This window comes from Aphelocoma coerulescens, chromosome 4, assembly GCF_041296385.1.
Source record: "Aphelocoma coerulescens isolate FSJ_1873_10779 chromosome 4, UR_Acoe_1.0, whole genome shotgun sequence".
NCBI lineage: Eukaryota > Metazoa > Chordata > Aves > Passeriformes > Corvidae > Aphelocoma > Aphelocoma coerulescens.
In genome coordinates this window covers 3140818-3161100 of record NC_091017.1, presented here as the reverse complement: position 1 = coordinate 3161100, position 20283 = coordinate 3140818, and the positions used below count along the sequence as shown (strand labels likewise).

Here is a 20283-nt window from a genome sequence, read left to right as displayed (position 1 = left end):
AAAATACAGGTTTTCCACTTCATACACAAAATATTTTCAATAGGCATGCAAGTAGACAGATCTTTCAGAAGTTACATGGGAATACAATTCACATGCGAGGCATTCTGTCCTAGTAAGATGACTTTATAGCAAGTGGTCAAAGTATAACACTCCTGGTAACACTTTGGCACTGGCTTTCAGAAAGAAGTGCTCCAGGAGTCTTCATGGTTATGGAAAACTGTCCCAAACTTCCGAAAAGACTGATCATATCTAAAAAGATTAAATATTTACAAATATTATCTTTATGAAGTGATTATATTCTAAAACTACTTTGGATTTCCAAATCTATTACTAGTAATAATTTGATCTTTTAATCAAGTCCCTTATAAATCCAAGCAACGCCTGCATGCTTTGGGGTCATAATGCTGCAGTGCTGACTTTATCAGCACCTTCCACTCCTTAACTACATGCCTTAACACTCTATGCACTAAAACTGAGCAAACAATATGCAGTAAAAAAATATAAACTTTATTGAAGGTCAGTATTGTACAAGTATCCATTTTCTAAGTTCAGCCCAAGGGACTGCATGGAAGTGAGTTCCATTAAGATTTTAAAACCTGTGAAACATTAACCTCTGTAGACCTACCAGGTAGGGTAGTCAAAACAAATCAAAAGACGTTCTTGACGCATTTTAATAACCCAAATAAAAGCAAATAGAGCAAGAACAGCCAGTACTTTTTGTCCTGTTTTGCACTGGGCATCTCAAACAGGGCACTTCAAGATCCCTATAATTTGTGATACTTTACACAGTGAGGATTAGCAAAGCCAATAGCTTACACATTGCCCCAAAACCTGTGTGCCTTCCACCGAGGGCAACCTGACGCCACGTGCCAGCGGCTCGGATTTCTCCACATTGGCGCTCTCCATTATGCAGCTCTGTTCCTTGTTGCCCACGGTTATCCCACCCCCCGCACCTTGGAAAGACAACTGCTGACTGCACACAGCGAAGAGCCATCTGTCTGCAAGCGAGACACACATATTCCTTGTGGAGAGATTTGTCTGCTTCATCCAACACGATGTGAGAACCTTTCCTGACAAATTACGCGTCTTCCTTCGCAGCTACCGGCAACCCACACAAGACACAGTATTTTGGCAACAAGATTCAAGTCCCTTCAGCTCCTGGAGACCTTTCATCCAAGTACCCAGACCTGAAACAATAGGCTTCTTGACAGGCTGCAGCTATTTTGCACCAGAAAGAACCAGAAATATTGCTGTGATATCCAGGGCTGGAGGTAGTAACAGAGAGAAGCCAACAGGTTACTCCACCTTTCCCAGGGACACCAGTGCTGGTAAAGATGAGTGACCCTGCTCCTGCTGTGTGACCACAGTGCCCTGAAGAGCCCAGGAACAGAATAACTCACGACAGGACTAAGTGCTGAAAATAAAAAGAAACCTTCTACCTGCAGAGAGCATGAGGCACAAGTGCCACAGCAGCTGATGGAGACAAAGATGCCACCACTGAAAGGTCAAAGCTGCCCCTGAAGTCTTTGCTCTCACACTGGCATCAAAAGACAGGCTGAAATAGTGGCTGAATGAAGAGCTAAAAAGAAAGAAAAAAGGAGAAAAAGAGAAAAAAACCTGACTGATTTTCAACACTTTAATTAGCAACTGCATCTCCTTTGATAAAATGGCCCTCTGAAGAAGGGGCTGGAGGAAACTGCAGCGCACTTTGTTGTGAGCTTAATTCATTGGTGCCTGTAGTTATATGCTACCATCACCCAAGCATGAATTTTCCTCATGAACAAGCCTCAGGACCTGAAACAACATTAGTTTTAAACTTAAACCCACTTGACTGGGACTTTCTTTTAACTTCAATAATTATTGAGGGGATGCTTTGCCTTTCACTCCAGCTGGCTTCAGCTTGGTACAAGCTCTCCCTGGTCACGCCATCACATGACACCCAGAAGCACTCAATGAATTTCTTTGTTCTGTTTCTGACTTCATCCTATAGCAAATAAGCACATTTTAACAAGCCACACAAACACAATCACAAAGGAAGCTATCACAGGTTTGTTTCTGCAGTGGGAAATACAACTCGGAATAAAGTAAAAATACTTAGTTTCATCATGCTTTGCTCTTATTCAGCTCAATTAAAATAACTGCAGCAACACCACACATGCCAAAAACATTCAGTTTATTCAATCTGTTAATTAATAGCTGCTGTTTTGAAATTTACAGGTTGGTTTCCCTCAAATTCAGTTTTGTCTGTTGCTTTCAGATCTGTATTTTGGAGTGCCTGCTTTGAACTATCTCCTAGTAGAATCTGGGCCTAGAGTAAGGATAAAAGCAGCATAACAGCTTTCCTATGTAGCTTAATCCTGAGATTCTGATTTTAAGAGCAAGACCACATCACTTACCAGAGCTACAGGGGACAGAAACCAACTTGGGAATCTTCTGAAAGGTGCAAAACACACTCCAGTAAGGGTTGGGGCTTTTTTTTTCTTTTTTGTAGCTGTATAAAAACTTTTAAATACACAGAAGCTTCCTGCGAATTTCCAGCACCAGTAGTTGACTAAGCCTAGAGCATAATTCCAGAAAGGAATGGTCTAAAGACAGGATTTGTAGATTTTCAAAGACAGTCTGAGACTTAAGTACAATCTGTTAATTCCCAAATATTAGGGAGAAGAGAAAATAAATCCAAAGGCTACAGAAGATCAAGACGAAGACGGCTCCCATCTCCACGACTACAATTTCCAGAATGATCTGGGTGTAAAACCAAAATAAATGAACAATAAACCATCCAGACACAACCCAAGTGGTTCTACACATGCACATGTCTGTTCCTACCCACCAAACTGGATATGAATGAATAATAATGAATACTTCCCAGGTATTCCTCCACTTCTGGAAAGCAAATTAACTTTCTGAGCATGAACACTGTAAGTCTCTGATGGGGGTTTATAACAAAAATAACTTTACAGCCTACTGCTGTAGTTCAGTTACTTCATTAGTAAGCAGTTAAAGGGAAAACTGATTGTCTAATACAAGTATAGTCTGAGATAAAATAATGTGGAATACTCCAATCTTCAAGTGTACTTTGATGAAAACAACGCTAATTGATAAACAAGCAAAATAATTACCAAAGTGTCACGAAGCACAGTAATGAATGATTTATCATTATGAGTGGTTAAAGAAAGATGCCAGCTTTACTCCTGTATTTTACACAGTCAGATCTGTTTTTCAAGATTCTCCACATGAAAAAAAAAAATATTCAGATAATCATCAACTGTCCTTGGGCAAGTTTCCACACAAGCCCTCACAGGATTTACACCAACAGCTCCCATTTACTTTTAGCCCCATAATTCTTGGATGCCCCAAGCACTAGATTGGCCTATCCAGACATGTTACTGAAATAAACATTGGAATTTTCCACTTTGCACTGCTAGGAAGCAAAATGTGTGCGGACAACATTTCACACAAGCATTTTAAGCTTGATTATTTATGATAAAATTTTGTGCCCAGGGACCAAACACCACACGCATCACCACACAGCCCTCAAAGCTCAGTTTCAGGAAATAACATTCTTCTAAGGACCAGCAAGGCTTGATCAGGGGTGTAATTCTCCAACAAAGCTTTCTTGGCATCTACATTGCATTGGGGTACAGGTTTTAACTGAACTGTGGTGACTTTGGATAATGCCAAACCCAGCTCTCCAGTGACAGCAACCTTCTAGTCAAGAAGGCTCCTGAGAAGGACACTGCTACAAGGTCCGCCCTCAGCACACCACGCTATTGAAAAGAAGCACTTTTGAGCAGACATTTGCATTATGATAAATTGGCCGAAGTGGCTTCCCAAGCAAACCTACAAAACAAATATTTAGCTCCTTGCAAACAGCACCTATGCTCTCTAACCCTAACTATCTCATTTTAAAAATCCCTAGTACTTATAAATCTGAAGCAGATACTACATAAAGTACTACCACAGCTGCTGGGGCTGCTCATGGCAGTGGGCTCTGCAGCCACACTTCCCACCTCACCAGCAAGCTGTGCATCTTGTGCTGAAAGCTGTATCCTGGGTAAATTCCTGTTCCTCACCCAGATTTCATTCAGAGAGAGATGCTCCTTTCGCCTCGTTTGCAGTGTAAGCAAGAAAACACCTCACCTTGCCCCAAATTTGAGTATTTTTCAGTTGAAACACTCAGTTGGGAAGATAACAACGATATCCTGGAAATAAAGCTAAGGGCAACACATGAGTACTGGCCACATGTTTTCTTGAGTCCTTTTTGTTTCTCTTTTTTGTTTGCTTTGTGCTGGGGTTTTTTTGTGGTTTTTTTTTTTTTAAAGCTAATACTTAATTTTTGTTGAAAATTTTTGCAATACTTTTTAAAATGTGTATTTCATGAATTGGTCTTCTTGGCATTAAAGCACCTTATTCCTTTGACTTAAGTAACTTTCAAATTGGATGGGGGCCACGGGAAAAAAAACCGAACAAAATCAAATACAACATATGTAACTGCATTTTAATCTTAAGTCCTGGATGTCTAAATTTCACGTTTGCAGGTTTTGTTACACTTATGCACTCCATCTTCAGGCATAACAAATAAATTAAATACCTTTTTCCAGACTGGTGGTGAACATGATTTCTCTAATGGAGTATAGTCTTGAATTAAGAAACTTGGAAGGTCCTCCAACTTCTACATTGACACTGTTACCTCCCTCTAAATACACTGAGACACAGCCTTAATATTTTAATTTTTTTAAAGCATGCTGTTTCTGCAGGGCATCAAGGCTCATTTCCAGCTCAGCATCAGAAGCTGACTCAAGACTTACCATTAACTCTCCCTTTAGTTACTGAGTAAGAAGGGAAAACAGTCTTAAGTTGCTTATTTTTTGTGAAGCTGAACCATCCATTCATAGGAGGAAAGAACAGCACAGAGCAAAGAAGAAAGCTATGCTTGTTTCTCTACACAAATAAAATTATGGGCATGACAACCGTGCTGTTTAAGAGAAATGGTCATAACAAACCGGTTTATAGCCACAGTTTTGGCTACAAACCATTTAAATGCTTATTTTTTACAAGGAATATCAGGACCTCACACCCTGAGCATTTTAACATATATACATCCAAGTGTCATAAAAGATCAAAAATAATTCATCAAAGGACTCAAGAAACCTTATGTCATAAGCCTTGGAAATTGCCTCCAAGAATAGCTGTCCTGGGGGAAGGACAGAGAATTCTATTAAAGGCTTCTAGGGTATTTTACTTCCTGGAAAACAAGAAGAGCCCTCTACAATACCTATTCACAAACACTTGGAGCTGTATCAGAATGACAGTTTTCAGCCCAAAGATACTTTCTAAAACAACAATAAGAGGTCAAACCATGCTGAAATTTTTCTGAGGACAAAAATACCAACAAAGGAGGTGAATGATGTCAAATGCTTCTCATGTATCAGCATTTCTCAAACACAGTTCTGTTCTCTTCACAAATATGACTTTGTAATAATCAAACAGAAATAAAAATATTTGTTGAAAGTCTAGATCTGGAGAAAAAAAGGTATTTCATTTGCTAAGCATCTCGTGAATTTGGTCTCACCACAAACAACCCAATAGGCTTTAATACTGCAGTGGGATTTCTCTTGTAAGTAAAAGACAGGGCACTTGACCAATAAGGAATAAACCCTGTGCTATTCTAAAGGGAGCAACCTGGTTAAAACAGTGATGTGGACAATAAGCACTTCAAAGAGCCCAAAGTGGAAAAAACCCAAAAAAAGTAGGCACGTGCAATAAACACTCAGCAATTTAAGTCAGAACTAATGTATCTCATGTTCAAGAAAGTCAATTAGAAAATAACCAAGTCAGAACAGACGTTGTTACACTTACAAATATAATTACTGCGAAACATTTTTCAAGTAGTAGGAAGTGTACTCCAGCAAAGCATACCCTCTGTGCCCTCACAACAGGTACAGAGAAGGCCATACACAAAGCTATGCCAGTAAGGCACAACAGCTGGTAGCCATTCACCAAGATGAAATTGCCACCAATTCAATCCACCAAAACCAATCCACTGCTTCACGACCACTTACTCAGCAAGTCCCTTTTCTCCAATCCACTCACACGGGCAAGGAGAGGACTCAGAGTTCAGGTGACATCACCCTGCACAGAAGAAGGATGCAGGATCATTTCAGATGTCCTCTCCTCCGGCCCTGGTTAGTCCCCTGGGTTTCTCCACCCAAATCCTGCTTTAGAACAACCCAACTGTTTAGCAGCACCCTAAGAAAATAAAACTTAGAGTTTACAAAACACTGACATGTTTCTCACCTCAGAGTCTCAATACTTAACAGATACATCACAAAACAAATATTTTCTTTTCTCGTGTTCTATAAAGAGCTTCTGTTAATACGAAACATAAAAAAAAAAAACCAAAAAACAAAGCAAAAATAATTCACAAGCATTTTGTGCTAAGTACTCATTTCCTTGTATTTCAACTGAAATATTTTCACAACAGCATGAAAACTATCTCGGAGCACAAGACTCAAGCACAAACTGGAATCTTTTGGAAAAGAAAAGCCACTGCAGTATCCAGTGTTCGGCCGGGAGCAACGACCAAAACAAAGGAACAAAACCAAGGAAATGCGAAGCAAAGGTTAATTGCACACCACGTAGTGTCGGTGCTTTAAAACTAGCTCAGCTAAAATAACTAAGTGACCATGCACGATAATTGCCTGGAAAAGCAGGCAGGCACCTTCCGATCGCAAATGTTAACTGAGAAAACGTTTGTAATAAAAGTCTGGAAATAAGTGGTATCATGTAAATGATGCCATAAATTAAGCCATTTGGTTGTTACATGAAAAAAAAAAAAAACCAAAAAAACAACCAAAAAAACACCAAACCAAAAATAATCATTTCAAGATGTTTGCTTTGGGGGACGAGACCTTCAAGGATGCCTACTACTGGAGTTACTCCGTGCTGTCCATCCCCAGGGAACTCTGATGAGCATGCAAAACGGGCTGCGCAATTCCCAACGATCCCCTGTTGTTCCACGGCCAGGGCTCAGACGAGGAGGTAGACAGTAGGAGACAAGATGCCACTTGACCTCCGCTTAAACACCGCAACTTCAGCGACGTGTCGCCTGAAAAGTTCACGCTTGACCGTCCGTCTTCCTCCTTTTTGAGCCCAACCGGGAGGCGCAGCAGCAATTACGCAACGCTGCTCCTTCAGAAGCGGCTGGGATGTGGAAACTCGGAGAATATCCAGGGAGGGCACTGCATCCCAGGCGCGCTGGGAGTCATCCCAGGTCTAGGATGTCCCTCAACACCACGTCCCCAAGCTGGCAGCCGGCTGGCAACCCAACACGGGGGGCTCTGCGCCCCCACACCGCGGTGTTACCCCCGCTGACAGCACCGCGGGCCGGCTGTCGGCGGCACCAAGTAGTTAAAGGGGACCCGCCAACACAAGCCAGAATTCGGTGTCCGAAAAGCGGCGGCTTCCCGCGTCCCCCCGCTCCCGCCCTCAGCGCCCCGCGCGCGCCAAGCACCGCGCGCGCGCCTCCCCTCAGGGCTGCGGAGCCGCCGCTGAGGGACCCCGCGGGCGGGCGAGTGCCCCCTCAGCCTTCCTGCCGCCTCTTCCCTCGCGGCGCTCAAACTTCCCCAAGGAGCAACGCCGGCACCTGCCGGGCTTCTCCGCACTCACCGCTGCGGCGCCGGACGACGACCACGCCAGAGCCCGCCTGATGAGTGCCCGCCCGCCGCACCACACAGGTATCGTGCGCGCCGCCCCTGGGCCCCTCTTCTCTCCCCGCCCGAGCGCCCCTCACGAAAAGGGCGGGAAAGGACGCGTCCTTCTGGCGCCCCTCAGGACATGGCGCTCCCCGACATTCCCCCAGCTCCCTCCTCAGGTCACACCGTCCCCTCCCTCGGAGACACCGCATCGACGCGGCTCCCCTGCGGCTCCTTCCCTCGGCTCCCTCCCCACTTCCATGGCTCTTCCCCTCAGCCCTCCGGCTCTCACCCCGGCTTCCATGGCTCTTCCCCTCAGCCCTCCGGCTCTCACCCCCACTTCCATGGCTCTTCCCCTCAGCCCTCCGGCTCTCACCCCCACTTCCATGGCTCTTCCCCTCAGCCCTCCGGCTCTCACCCCCACTTCCATGGCTCTTCCCCTCAGCCCTCCGGCTCTCACCCCCACTTCCATGGCTCTTCCCCTCAGCCCTCCGGCTCTCACCCCCCCTTCCATGGCTCTCCCTCCTCTCGCTCCACTAGACCCTCCACCGCGGCCGCCCGGGGGCTTCCCCTTGCGTTGCGGGAAGAAAGAGGGAGAGGGTAGACTGGAACAAGCAGCGGGATAGAACAAGAGCCCTCCTCCACCTCCACACCCGGCCCCTCTGCTCCGCGCCGCAGCCGGGACCGCCTGGCCCCCCTCGGTACCGCCGAGGCCCCTCACCGCTCTCCCTTCAGGGCCGCTCCTCCGCGTCGCTGCCTCTGGTAAGGAGCCGACGACCGCAGCTCCGCTCGGGGCTCTTGTCCTTCAGCCGGGTCCGCCCGGCCCGGGCTGCGGCGCTGCTGCGGCGCCGGGAGCGCCGGGCCCGCCGGTGCCTCCGCCCGGGCTCTGCTGCACCTGCTGCGGGGCTGGGCTGCCCTGCGAGCAGAGGAGGCTCCCTCGCTCCGTCCTCCCTCAACTTCTCATCACTCCGGGCTGCCCCCGCTCCGCCCCACCGCATGCACCGGCGCTGCCGCTCGCCCCTGGGTCCGGGGAAAAGCTCGGCCGCCCTCCCGCCCCATGCACTGCCCCGCTACCGGGACGGCGGGCAGCTCCCGGCACAGGGCAGGTCTCCTGTGCCCGCCTCTGGCGGGAGGGACCAGAACCGCCTCCGCCAATCAGCCCCGGCGCAGCTGCTTTTCGGTTCCAGCCCCGTGCCATAGGCAGGTACACCTGGTCCAAGCGCTTCGCTAGTTAACTGCCAGCTAAACAATGTAGTTATCCCGCCCTCTCTCACCCGGCACACTTTAAACACATACGCTAAATCTCCAGTTGGTTTTGTGTGTGCGTGGTTTGGGTGGATGTAGATTTGTTTTGGTTTTTATTTTCTGTTACTCACTTATTATTTGCCAGTGATATATCAAAATATAGTAAAGCTGTAGTCTCATAGCTGACAGACAGTAAAGTCCTTTGAAAGAACAAGATTTGCCCCCTCACCTCTTATACGCTCTAACATCTAAACTTTCCCTGTTTCTTTTAACTTACAAGTTTGCTGGAGTTTTTGCAATGAGCTGTAAAGGACAAGAATTCTCAGATTATCTTTTTGATTTGACAGATTAAGTTACTCCTTTAATAAAAGTGAAGGTTTAAGTCTCATCAGACAAAACAAAAAAGTTAATGAAATAGGAATGATAGGTTAATGAAATAGCACGATAAGAAAAATGAACATGAGCTTTAGATTGATCTCCATTCTAGTCAAGAGAGCTTGCAAAAGAAAATGAAACTTTACTTTCATTCAAATCAATCCAATTTATTTGGGGCATAAAATTTTTCTTATATTTGTTATAGAGCTTTTTAAGAGCTCTTCTGTTTCTCACGTAAATAACAAATCATTAAAGTTTCTCAAACCTCATGCCCCTTTTAATGTCCAGTTAACATTAAATCGTGGTAAACTTTCATGGATGGTACTGAAATCCTACAAGCTAATGGTGGCCCTTGGTGTAAATACTGAGCTCTGAAAATGAAGTTCTGAACGCAAATGTCCCAAAATCAACTATATTCACTCTATTTTGTTGAAAAGTTTAGTTACTTGTAGGCAAAATAAATTTCAATTTATATTAGGTAAGAACTGAATAAATTCAGTTCCTCTGCCTATCCAAATGACGTTCTTATTCCAGTGGCAACCAATTTAGTAAATCCAAAACCAGGAGAACCATTTCTAAGGCATAATCATGGGCATAAGTCTGGATTTGAAGCAAGTGTAGATTTTGTTCAGACTTTCCTGAGCTGTGCTGGGATCACCTGCAGGTTTCTCAGTGTTGCTTTGGTTTCTTGGGTAGCAGCTTTAATAAAGCTGTTCTCACTGTGAAAGTGGCAATCGGTACAGTTACCTGGGGAATTCAGTTACAATTATTTACCAGACCTTGGCAAAAAATTAAAGGTTTCTTCATGGAATGTTGAACTGAAAATGTATCACAGTGGTGGTAGTACTTTGAATTTAATTACTGTGTCCTATATCATACTAACTCAGGAATGAATGTTATTTCTAAAAGCTTTTGTATTATCCCCCACACACTCTACCTTTCCTGTCAGCTTGTCAGACGTGCTGGATTTCCTCACTGTTCTGCCTTCCCAGTTTCCTATCTTGAGCAGATGAGAATAGGTCAGACACAATATTTTATTGAAAATTAATGTGTTCAAGAGTTTATGATTTTCTCATAGAATCCTACATTTGTTGTAATGGCGTTTTTCCTTGGTGCAAATACTTCAACTCTAGGTATATGTACATCATATTGTCCTGTCTTTGCCTGATATGGTTACATGCTATTGCAAAATCGATTTTATTTCCAACTCCAGATATGCATATAATTCTGTATTTAACAATTTTGTATTTCTTTCAAGGTAAATATAAGGCATTCCTTATTAGCTAAGCTATTATTATAACTGTAAGATGTATAAGGTATACAGCCAAACACTGAAACAGGGATTTTTTGTTCTCCAGTAAATTCCAGATCCTAACAAAGAAATTCTGCATTTCAAAAATTTTAGAGTCTTGCAATTTGAAATTGTGATAAGGAAATCAGATTCAAATAAAGTAATAAAAGTTCACAAAATGCTATAAATATGAAGCATTCTTAATTTTTGTTAAAATTTTAGAGAGCTAATAAACATTTCAGAAGTGATTTTGAAGAATCTTCTATTGTTGTCCAAAGGGACACCTTCAAACTATTTTTCAGGAGAGGAATTTAATTAATTTGCTTTTAAGTTGGACAGTGATGTCATCAAAGTTATTTTTACTGGCTGAGGAACAAGAAAGGCCTCTTGATGTGATGTGTTTTTCCGAGGTTGTAGAGTGAGAACTTCATTCTGTTGGATTAAGACAACTGTTCCCTGTTGTGTTTTCCTCCTGGTAGAGTTTATATCATGTTCATAAGAATCAAGAAATACTACACTGTTAATTCCAGATTTGTGATTCTGCAAATCTAATTAATTGAACTGGAAAATACATGTAAGTTCTATTGAAGATTATGTCTCTTGTGCTTTTCTACTGATTTGCACGGGTCTTCTGACCAAAGAGGAAGGAATTTCTCCAGTAGACTTCTGGATCATGATGATTCAGTAAGTTCAGTAAGTGGTTTTTCCTCAGCCTTGATTGTTTTGGCTATACATGCACATACCTCACAAGATTTTACAGAGCAAAGTGAGAGTATCACTTTCCTTGTAACTCAGATTCCAAGACAGCGTTAGCAGCTTTTGCATCCTAATTGATATGCAGTCATAAGCAGCCAAACGAATTTATTTAAATCGGGTTTGTAGTTCTTTAGCCTTCCAATATGCCAAAAGGAATTAATCATCTGAATTGCATAGTACTGAATTTAACTGCAGTGTTACCAGACAACCAGCACTTCTAGATCTGCTTCCCATGTCTTTGGAACTTGCTCACAGACCCTCATAAAAGCAAGAAAAATGTACAAACGAATCTGCCTTTGCTGTAGGCAACTGTTGGCCTTATTATCTCACAGGAGTGACACTAACACACAAGTTCATTCTACCCTTATGGGTGAGTCCCATAACTGCATTACAGCTGTAAGTGGTGCTTCCCAACAGAGAACTGCAGAGTGATCGCCCTCTGCTTTGTGGCTCGTGTAACTGGGAAATGGTAGTTTGTAGTTAACTGATGTGTTTGGGTGGCACCAGACAGTTTTTCTACTAGATGAGAAATCTGTGATGCGCCTGCAGTTGTTCTTTCAGTGCAGCCTGTGTGATTACAAAACATAATGTTCTATTTCCTGGGGCAAAAATTTTGACAAAGGAAGAAGGACACTTTTATGGACAAATTTAGGTGACACCTCATCTCTTATCATTCCTTGTCTGGCAGTACTGTAATTTTCTGCAGAGGTTTGTTGACCATGGGGTCAGAACACTTGAATGTAGAAAAATGTTAAAACCATAAATCCCACTTCACTATGCCTTGTTATAAAGGACATTCTGTGGTTAGAGAAGGCACAGGGAGGAGCACTTAAAGTGTTTGAGGGGATCAAGCAGTGCTCTCATGAGGAGAGACTAAAGAAGGTAGAACTCTTCTGTCTGGAAAGGGAATAGCTGAGAGAGGATTTGGTCAAGATCTGCAAAACCGTGAAGGCCGTAGAGATGACACCTACACAGCTGCTAGTCACTAGAAGCTGTGATTCAAGAACAGGTGACAGTAAGTGCAGTGAGCACCAAAGCAGGTTAAAGAGATGAAAGGAAGCTCTTAATGAAAACCAGCTGACCTTGATTTCCTTTATTACCCCCTGAAAGTTAAAAATGCAGGCTGGTTGAGCAAGGTTTGTAAGGGTGTGGGTAGTTTTGTGGGTAAGAGTGCTATAAATCAGCTCTGATGGTAGTGTTTGACCCTGTCACTGTGCAAATATAATAACTGAGCATTCTGAGTGAGTAATAAGGAAGTTGATTATCAGAGGGGGTTATGCTGTCTCTCAGGGTATTTTCTTTTCCACTGTTTGAAAGTGAAGAGTGGCCTAAAGAATTTTGTTAACCCTTAGGGTGTTTCTGGTGTCGAGAACTCTAACTTAGAGAGCAGAGAAGCTTATTAAGTGCTTTTTTTTGTTGTTGTTGGTTTTTTTTGTTCATTTTGTGCTGCTTTAAGCAGAATTCTGCATGTGAAAATGTAGTCAGAAAAGTAAAAGACTCTTCCTGAGTGGTTTTCTTGTTAGTAAGTGGACGTCATGCGTTTTTACGGAAATTGGTTCTGGAGACTTAGGCTGTGTTTATCCTTGAGCATTTTAAAGTTTTAGGGTAATGTTGAAACACATATAGGTAGGAGGTGTTAGGTAAAGTGTAGGTACTTGTCAGGTGAGTGGAGTTTTGTTTGGTATCTGTTTTAGTGACTTTCTGTTAATTTGGTTTTTTTCTACACTTAATGGTCTTTCAGTGAAGTGGGTTCAAAACCTGTGTGACTCCGTATCATTCCTGCGTTTTAATATTGTTCCTCCCTAATTACGCAGTTGCTTCTTGACTTGTGTGGTAACACATTCCTCGGTGTGCCTTTGAAAAGGAATATAGAAATAATAAGATGGATGTTTATGTTCATGCTTTAAAGAAAGTTGCTTTAAATTCAATTTCATGAGATTAGTCATTAAGTTTGTAAAAAACCTGTATCTGAAAATATTGCCTTTTTTATTGTAGTTAAAAATGCTTGCACACATAGTTGGCTGTTTTACGGGTTTTTGGTATCTTAGGCAAATAATGTATGTGTAGCTATCCTCATCCCTCTTCAAAGAGAGCAGCTGTGACTTTGTCTCTTTAAACTTGAGGAAAACAGCATAAAATAGGTATTGGTGGTAGTCTTTTTTCCATTTAAAATACCAAGTGGTATTCCAAGTCTGTTGTATGCTGGAGGTTGCTTATTTAATTAGCTCATTCAGACAGGAAGAGGTAATTACAAAAGGCTACTAGACTACTATTATTTTAGGAAGCAAAAAAAAAAACCTATAGTACCAAAGGTTGGTGTTATACTAACTTTATACCTAGCTCTTGCAAGAGGCTTTTTCCGGCACTACTGACATTATGTACGTGTTTTAACAAGTAGTGAGTTCCAAATCTGGCTGCAGAGAGAGCAAACTAATCCAACAAGATGCTTGATTGTGTTCTGGTTTTACACTTCCTTCTAAGTGGTTTGAGGAAGTACTGCTTAGTTTTGCATTTACAATTCTAGCTTAAATTATCCATGACAGTAATTTATGGGGTTGGTTTTTTCTTTGTATAAGCAGAAAAGGTTAGCTGGTATGTAATAAGTAAGATAATTAATATTGCCTGGATACTCTACTAAAATGTGTTGCTGTTTGACCGAAAGGAAAAAAGAGCAATAAAACAAACAAATGTATTGCTCCAGCATATTGTATTGGTTTTGGTTCTTGCACCATTTCTCATACATAAAAGAGTTTTTGCCACACCTATTGAGAAAACACTAAGTGCCAAAGTTCTGTGCATCTTGTTTGCTCTCCTTAGCCCATCTGGGAAGCAACAGTAATGAACAGAGTGAGTGTGTAGCACCTCAAAAGGGTTTCAAGGACATAGTTAACTGAACTGAGATCTAGTTGGTGATTCTATACTGACACAAGTGATAGGCGTGTGATATGGGGGGTGTGTGTTTGCTTTTCTGTTTTATAAATTATTATAGGAGTCTTCATAGCCCTGGCTGTAGAGCAGTAAAAGCTTGACAAAACAGTAGTTATGAACCTCCTTTAAATGAAATTCTGCGCTTCCCCTGTCTCCTGTGCAGTTGGCTCCTTTTCTCTTTTTCCTTCTTTTTTTTTTTTCTTCCTCCTGTTGCCAAGCCCTCTTGGGCTCGGTGTGTTGAAGTCTTTATAGTCAAAGATGACACTAAGCAGTAGCTTGAAAACATTTGTTAAATAGTATTAAGAGTTTGCCAAAAAGAAATCATGTCCTTCCTTCATTAGATGTCTTGTCTCCTCAGGTGGTGCCAGTCTCTACTTGGTAAACTAATCATGGCTATAACTTGTTCTACCATTTCCATTTGTCAGAAAACTACTCTGATTTTTAAGATGAGCGTGATGGGTCTGTAAAAGACATTGCAGACTGAGTTCCTGCAATAGTTAGTAGTCCCAGCCCAGGAGGTCCTTTTCGATCCTGAATTGCTGCTCAGATATTTATTAGAAGTGAGAGATTAAAAACTAGAACAGGGCTCTCCAGGCTTCTTTTTGGGATGTTTGTAACGGGTACAGGAGAATAGCTCCTGAGTTCAAGCTCCAGTGCTAGGTGATTGATAAAAATACACTTATATACAAAGCTGGGAGGGGTAGGGGACAGTGACTTGTAGCAACTGGTAGGATGTGAAGTAACCCAGTAACATTGTGAATCCAGTCTTCACTGGAAATAAAGTATGGCCACTGCTGTGAGTCCAGAGAGGGGAGAGCATATGGTATTCCAAGTGCCACAAGTGTATCTCAGCTGTGCAATGCTTTGGAAAGCCAGGAACTTCTAATACTGAACTTATTGCACAGCTGTGGGCCCTCACCAACAGTGCTGGTTCATCTTGTTGTAACTCTGCTTTTGGGTGTGATGGGGAAGCATGCCAAAGTCACTCTGTGTACCTACCACGTGCCAAGAAGTTGTTTCCCAATGTCTGGGTAGCCATCACTACGTCCTCATGCCAGATCTCCTAAACAAGTTCCTCACTCGTGTGTCTGCGTGTTTCATTTTGCAAGCGTTATGGTAGACTCTGAGAATGTCAAACTGAAATTGCTGCTGTCCACTGCTTCCAATGTCAGAGGACCTCTTTGTGCTTCAGATGGAGAAGCAGGCTTCCCAGGAAGCTGTCCCATTTTTTTCTTCAGTCTTTACAGTAACAGACTTTCATCTTTATGCATTCCTGTCTGTCTTATGAACTATTTTCCCTTGTCTATGCTTTTAAGCAGCCCCAGTAATAAAAGCATTCTGTCACACTGTCTTTTAAATGCTGCAGAAGCCTTTTTTCCTTAGGTATCACTTCTTCTGCTTGGATTGAAGAAATGAATCCATACTCTGCAATTCCACCTTCAAAGTCTGTTTGAGACCACAGCTTTTTGCAACTGAAGCTGTATCTTGGTTTTATAGCTACACCTTTTAGAATACCTGCTGGGATCATTTTATATTGTCCCTTTTGTGGCTTTACCATTTGCTGCTAGTTTTATCTGTTTTTAAAGAGTATGTCTGGTACTGTTTGCTCCTATGTTAAGTTCTTCCTTGTTTCAACTGTTTCATGCTGTCTTTGTGCTTAAGGCAACCAGAAAGCTTGGAGGCCTGAAAGTGTAGAATGAATCACTAAGGGCAGGCAATCTGTTTTGGAAGAGAGAACAAATTGAAAGTCATTTTCTCTCCAAAGTGCTCTCATTAATTTAGTTTTCAGTGTAGCCTTTCTTCTTCCCTTTTAGTTAGAAGATGAACTAAATACCAAGAGAAGGATGGGAAAGACACTTCTAAGAATGTCAGGAACCCATTTCCATTTCTCTCAAAACTAGGGGAAAGAATAGCCTTAACAAATTAGAGCTCCAACAAGCTAAAAAGAAATTTTTAATTATAAGTATAGATACTAGAAATCTCTTGGTGTGCCATGTCGTACCCTGATGCCATGCTTGTTTCTTTCAAGTCAGAGGTCTCAAATGAGTTATGTTTGTCCAAGTTCTTCATGAGTTTCTTATGCACTAGCTTTTAAACTTTTCATCCATTTAACAATTTAGATGTAATTCTGAATAATGCAATGCATTAAATAGAACAAGGGAAATATTTTTAAACAAGTAGCAAGTTTGTACAGAATATCAGCAGTCTGACTTACACAAACTCTAGGAATTTGGTTTTAAACAATTGCAGGAAAAAACAACTAATAATTTGCAATATTGAAAATCTGTTCTCTCCTTTTCAAATAAGCATTCTGTCTGGTTTTATTTTCTACGATTCTTCTTTTCTCCTCTTGGAGGGAGAAGTTGCCTTGTATTAATCCTCTTTTTATTTTCTTTGCATAGTCTTTTCATTAATACATTCTCAACTCACTGGCTTGTGTCCTGTATCTATGGATATCTATGAAACCCCATCTGTGCTTACCACCAAGTACACCAAAATTGGATGGGAATAACATAATTGCAGACAGATGTGTTGGCTCGATCTTGTGACGTCGGGGAGAAGCAGATGCTGTTTCTCAATACAGAAATCTTCCATCTATCTGCAGCCTGGTGTTGATATCATCACATAATGATGTGTTTCCTGTGTTTGTCTCCTCATATCCATGATCTTCTTCTGCAGGACCTTGTCCTTTACTCAGCCCTCAGTGATTTAATGGAAGCTATTATCTGTTGCTGAGTACGTTCATAAGAAAGCCCTCGTGGGAACCCTGAATAATACATCAAATGTTTTGCTAAGGGAAGCTGGGTCTTACTTCATATCAAGAGTGTGTTAAATATATGCAAGAGCATGAAAATATTTCGAGCAGTGACCTGTTACACTTTGATTTGTCCCATTATCCTATTTAAATGACAACTCTAGTTGTAATGACTGAACTGCAGCTGATCAAAAGTATGTTTAGGGAAGAAAAAAGTCTGCTCTCTCATTATTAACCTCTCTTCCTGCACTGTACTTTTACCAGAAATTTTGGAAGGTAGGTTCTTTTATTGATAAGACATAGCAAAGCTTGATCAGTTTGCAAGTAATGTAATTATTTCCTTTTTTTTGTGGTGCAAATTTTTGGGGTTTTTTATTTTTCTATATGTGATTATTAACTGAGACTTAGCAACTGATTATTGAGATTTTTGGTTTTGTGTGCTGTGAATGGAGAAGTGTATTAAAATCCATTACAGGACTGTCATATATAGATTTGAATATCTGGGAGCCTCAATCAATCTTCCTTCTGAAGTAGAGGTGTCTGCTGCTTAAGGTTGCCCTTGTAGAAATTTTGGAACACGGTTTTGGAGATAGTTACTGGGTACAGTTACTCCAGATACAGACATCCCTGAGCATGGGAATCCTAAGATAACACAGGTTGGAAGCTATGTCTGGAGGTCTAATCCCATCCCTGCCCAGGACTGGTCATACTAGTTTTTGGTGCTTAGGGCCTGATCACTACAGTCTGGAACATTAGAGTATCAGGACTCCATGGCCTATCTGGGCAGCCTTTCTCAGTGTTTGACAACAATGCTGTTTTTTTCAAGTGTTTAGTCAGCTCTTCTGGTCTTGGCTTTTGTGTCCATTGCCTTTCGTGGCATCACTGAGCACTTCCCAGAAGAGCCTTGCTCTCCCTTTACCCAATCCCATGGGACAGCTGAAGACAGCAATGAGTTCTCCCCTCAGTGCTCTTTTGAGATGTGGGACACCAGAGAGACTATTCACCTGCATTCTTTCCATCTTGGCCAGAGTGTGGATTTTGGGTGAGAGTATGGAAATATCCCTCCACACCTACTGCAATGTTGGCTTGGTTTGTAACTCTGGTGCTGTGGGGTTCGTGTGAATCAGAAACAGTGATTTCCAGAAATAAAGTGTTCCTGACTCAGATGAGATGTTTAAATATGATAAGGCAGGAGGGAAGGCAGAATTGGTTCCTCCCTTTGAATTTGCATCTGTGAAATAGCTGAGAAGATACTTGGGAAGGAACTCCTTGCAGAGGAGGCAGTTTGAGGGATGGAATAAAGCAAAAACAAGACAGGATTAGTGAAAAGGAAGGCATTGGTAGTAGCAAAACCAAGTGTTAAGTATGGGTGGTGCAGATGCAAAGAGCAAGTTGGAATTACTGTGTGGTGGGCAAGTGATCACAGAAATTACTGCATGTGTCTTAACTGGCTTGGGTTTTCTCCTTTTAACACCACAGTAATGTGTTTGTGGACAAGTTGAGAGTGAAAAAATTAACACAAATATTGCAAGAGAGGGATAATGGATACCATGGACTTTGGTTTTTTGAGAGGGGAAAGAGGAGGAAGGGGGAGGAGTTGTTCTGCTTTTTCAGCCACTGCTTTGAATAATGAAATATTTATTCCCTGGGAGAAGAACAGCTAAAACAATAGAGCTGTGTTTATAGAAAAATGGCCATTTGTCCAGACTCTGATTTCTGGTTCATCAATACCTCTTTGTGAGAGGTACTTCCCTCAAATATGCCTTTGTTTCCAACGGAATGCAACCAGGGGCGTATAGTGCAAGGAGTCTCAGTTGGGCTGGCTTAAACAAACAATAAAACAGTGCAAAGACTGAAATTAAAATGTATATATTTGTTCTGTGCCATGTTCTATTCATTACCTGATTAGAGCATGAGGCAAAACAACACATCTTGAAGCTTCCAGCTGGCTGAGCTGTGTATCTGTACAGCAATGTTACATGTGTTTTAAAACATGATTAAAAAGGCAGTTGCCAAGCTTTTATTATGATTTGTTTAATGAGATTCTGAATGGTGAAAATAACCAGCAAATCTCTCACTTCATGCCTGTTCATAAGGACAAACACCAACTCTTTTTCCCTTTTTTCCCAGACCACTGAGCCCAGTGATCCAGTGTTGTGCTTGGAGGGACTATGACAGGTGGTAAGTGAGATGGCTTTAGGTCGCTTTGAGTGTAATTCATCTCTGTTCTCAAAATGACATCTGCTTGCCCAGAGGGTGCTCTAGTCTATTTTCTTCTCTCCATGCCCTGGTATCCTTTGCTGGAAGCAATTGAGGGCTTGGAATATTTATTACCACGTCATTGTTCGTCATGTCCCTGTTGGGATGACAGGGTGTGTTAAGGCTCCCTTCTCTGCCAGAGAATGACAGCATGGCCTAGAATGCAAGTTTAATAACATAAGTCTAGGTTCTTAGTTTGATTTGTTGTACGTTTTTCTCTCCGTTCTGCTGTGTTGACCTTGCTTTGACTTAAGTTGTTTGGTTCTCTTCAAAGCACCATCTAGTGGTGCAAGCTCATCAAGAAATTAAGGAACAGATTCTGTTCCTGCTTCACCATTGCATTCTGGGGCAAATCTTTTTCTTGTTTCATCTTTGCTAAAAATAAGGGCTCAAGAGTATTTCTCCAGGTCCCCCTCCAGCCTAGTTCACATTTGGAAAACAATTGGCTGCATCCCACCTCTTTGGTGCCCTTTTTTTGAACTTATGTCAAATGGGTTGATCTCCAAGAAGTGATCAAAGATAAGTATAAAAGATTATTGCTGTATTAGAGAAACAGGTGGTACTGCACCATGGTCTACAGGCAGAGACAAGTCTGCAGGAGGGGTAGGTGGAGGAGAGCTGCTGTTCTGCCAACTGTTCAGGTTTTTTTTCCCAGTAGTTTGTGGATATTTTGGATACAGCCAAGTAGTAAGTCGCAAGGATATTGCCCTCTCTGCAGCAAGAAGGCCCATACAAGAAGGGTGGCTTTCAATGAACAATGAGTGCAGAGTTAAGCAGGATGTGAAATAAGGGCAAGGATGGCAGCTGCAGAGAGACAGAGACAGCTTCTGCCACCTGTTGCAGAAGCAAGCAAGTGCCATGGGATACAGGGATGGAAGTGACCAGGAGCCAGAAGGTAAAGACCTGTAGGAATGATAGATCATGGAGAATATGAATGTGAAGTCAGTGAACTGAAAGCAGCTGAAAACAATAGTGCTCAT

General features: G+C 42.1%; 1 protein-coding gene and 1 long non-coding RNA gene across 3 annotated transcripts in view; one reads left to right on the top strand and one right to left on the bottom strand.

The window, feature by feature from the left end:
- The window catches only part of UGT8 (UDP glycosyltransferase 8), a 36248-nt gene extending 27414 nt beyond the window's left edge, over positions 1-8834 (bottom strand). The window contains exon 1 of one of the 2 annotated variants that reach the window (XM_069012529.1): positions 8416-8834. The gene's annotated coding sequence lies outside the window, so the exon portion shown is untranslated. Of the gene's footprint in view, positions 1-6062; positions 6104-8415 lie in introns of those variants that run through there. The other variant, XM_069012530.1, reaches the window with a different exon arrangement.
- Positions 8835-12513: 3679 nt separating this feature from the next.
- LOC138109318 (uncharacterized) overlaps positions 12514-20283 on the top strand; it is a 33983-nt gene continuing 26213 nt past the window's right edge. The window contains exons 1-2 of the long non-coding RNA XR_011150397.1: positions 12514-12602; positions 19175-19225. This is a non-coding gene — a long non-coding RNA (uncharacterized lncRNA). The remainder of the gene's footprint in view (positions 12603-19174; positions 19226-20283) is intronic.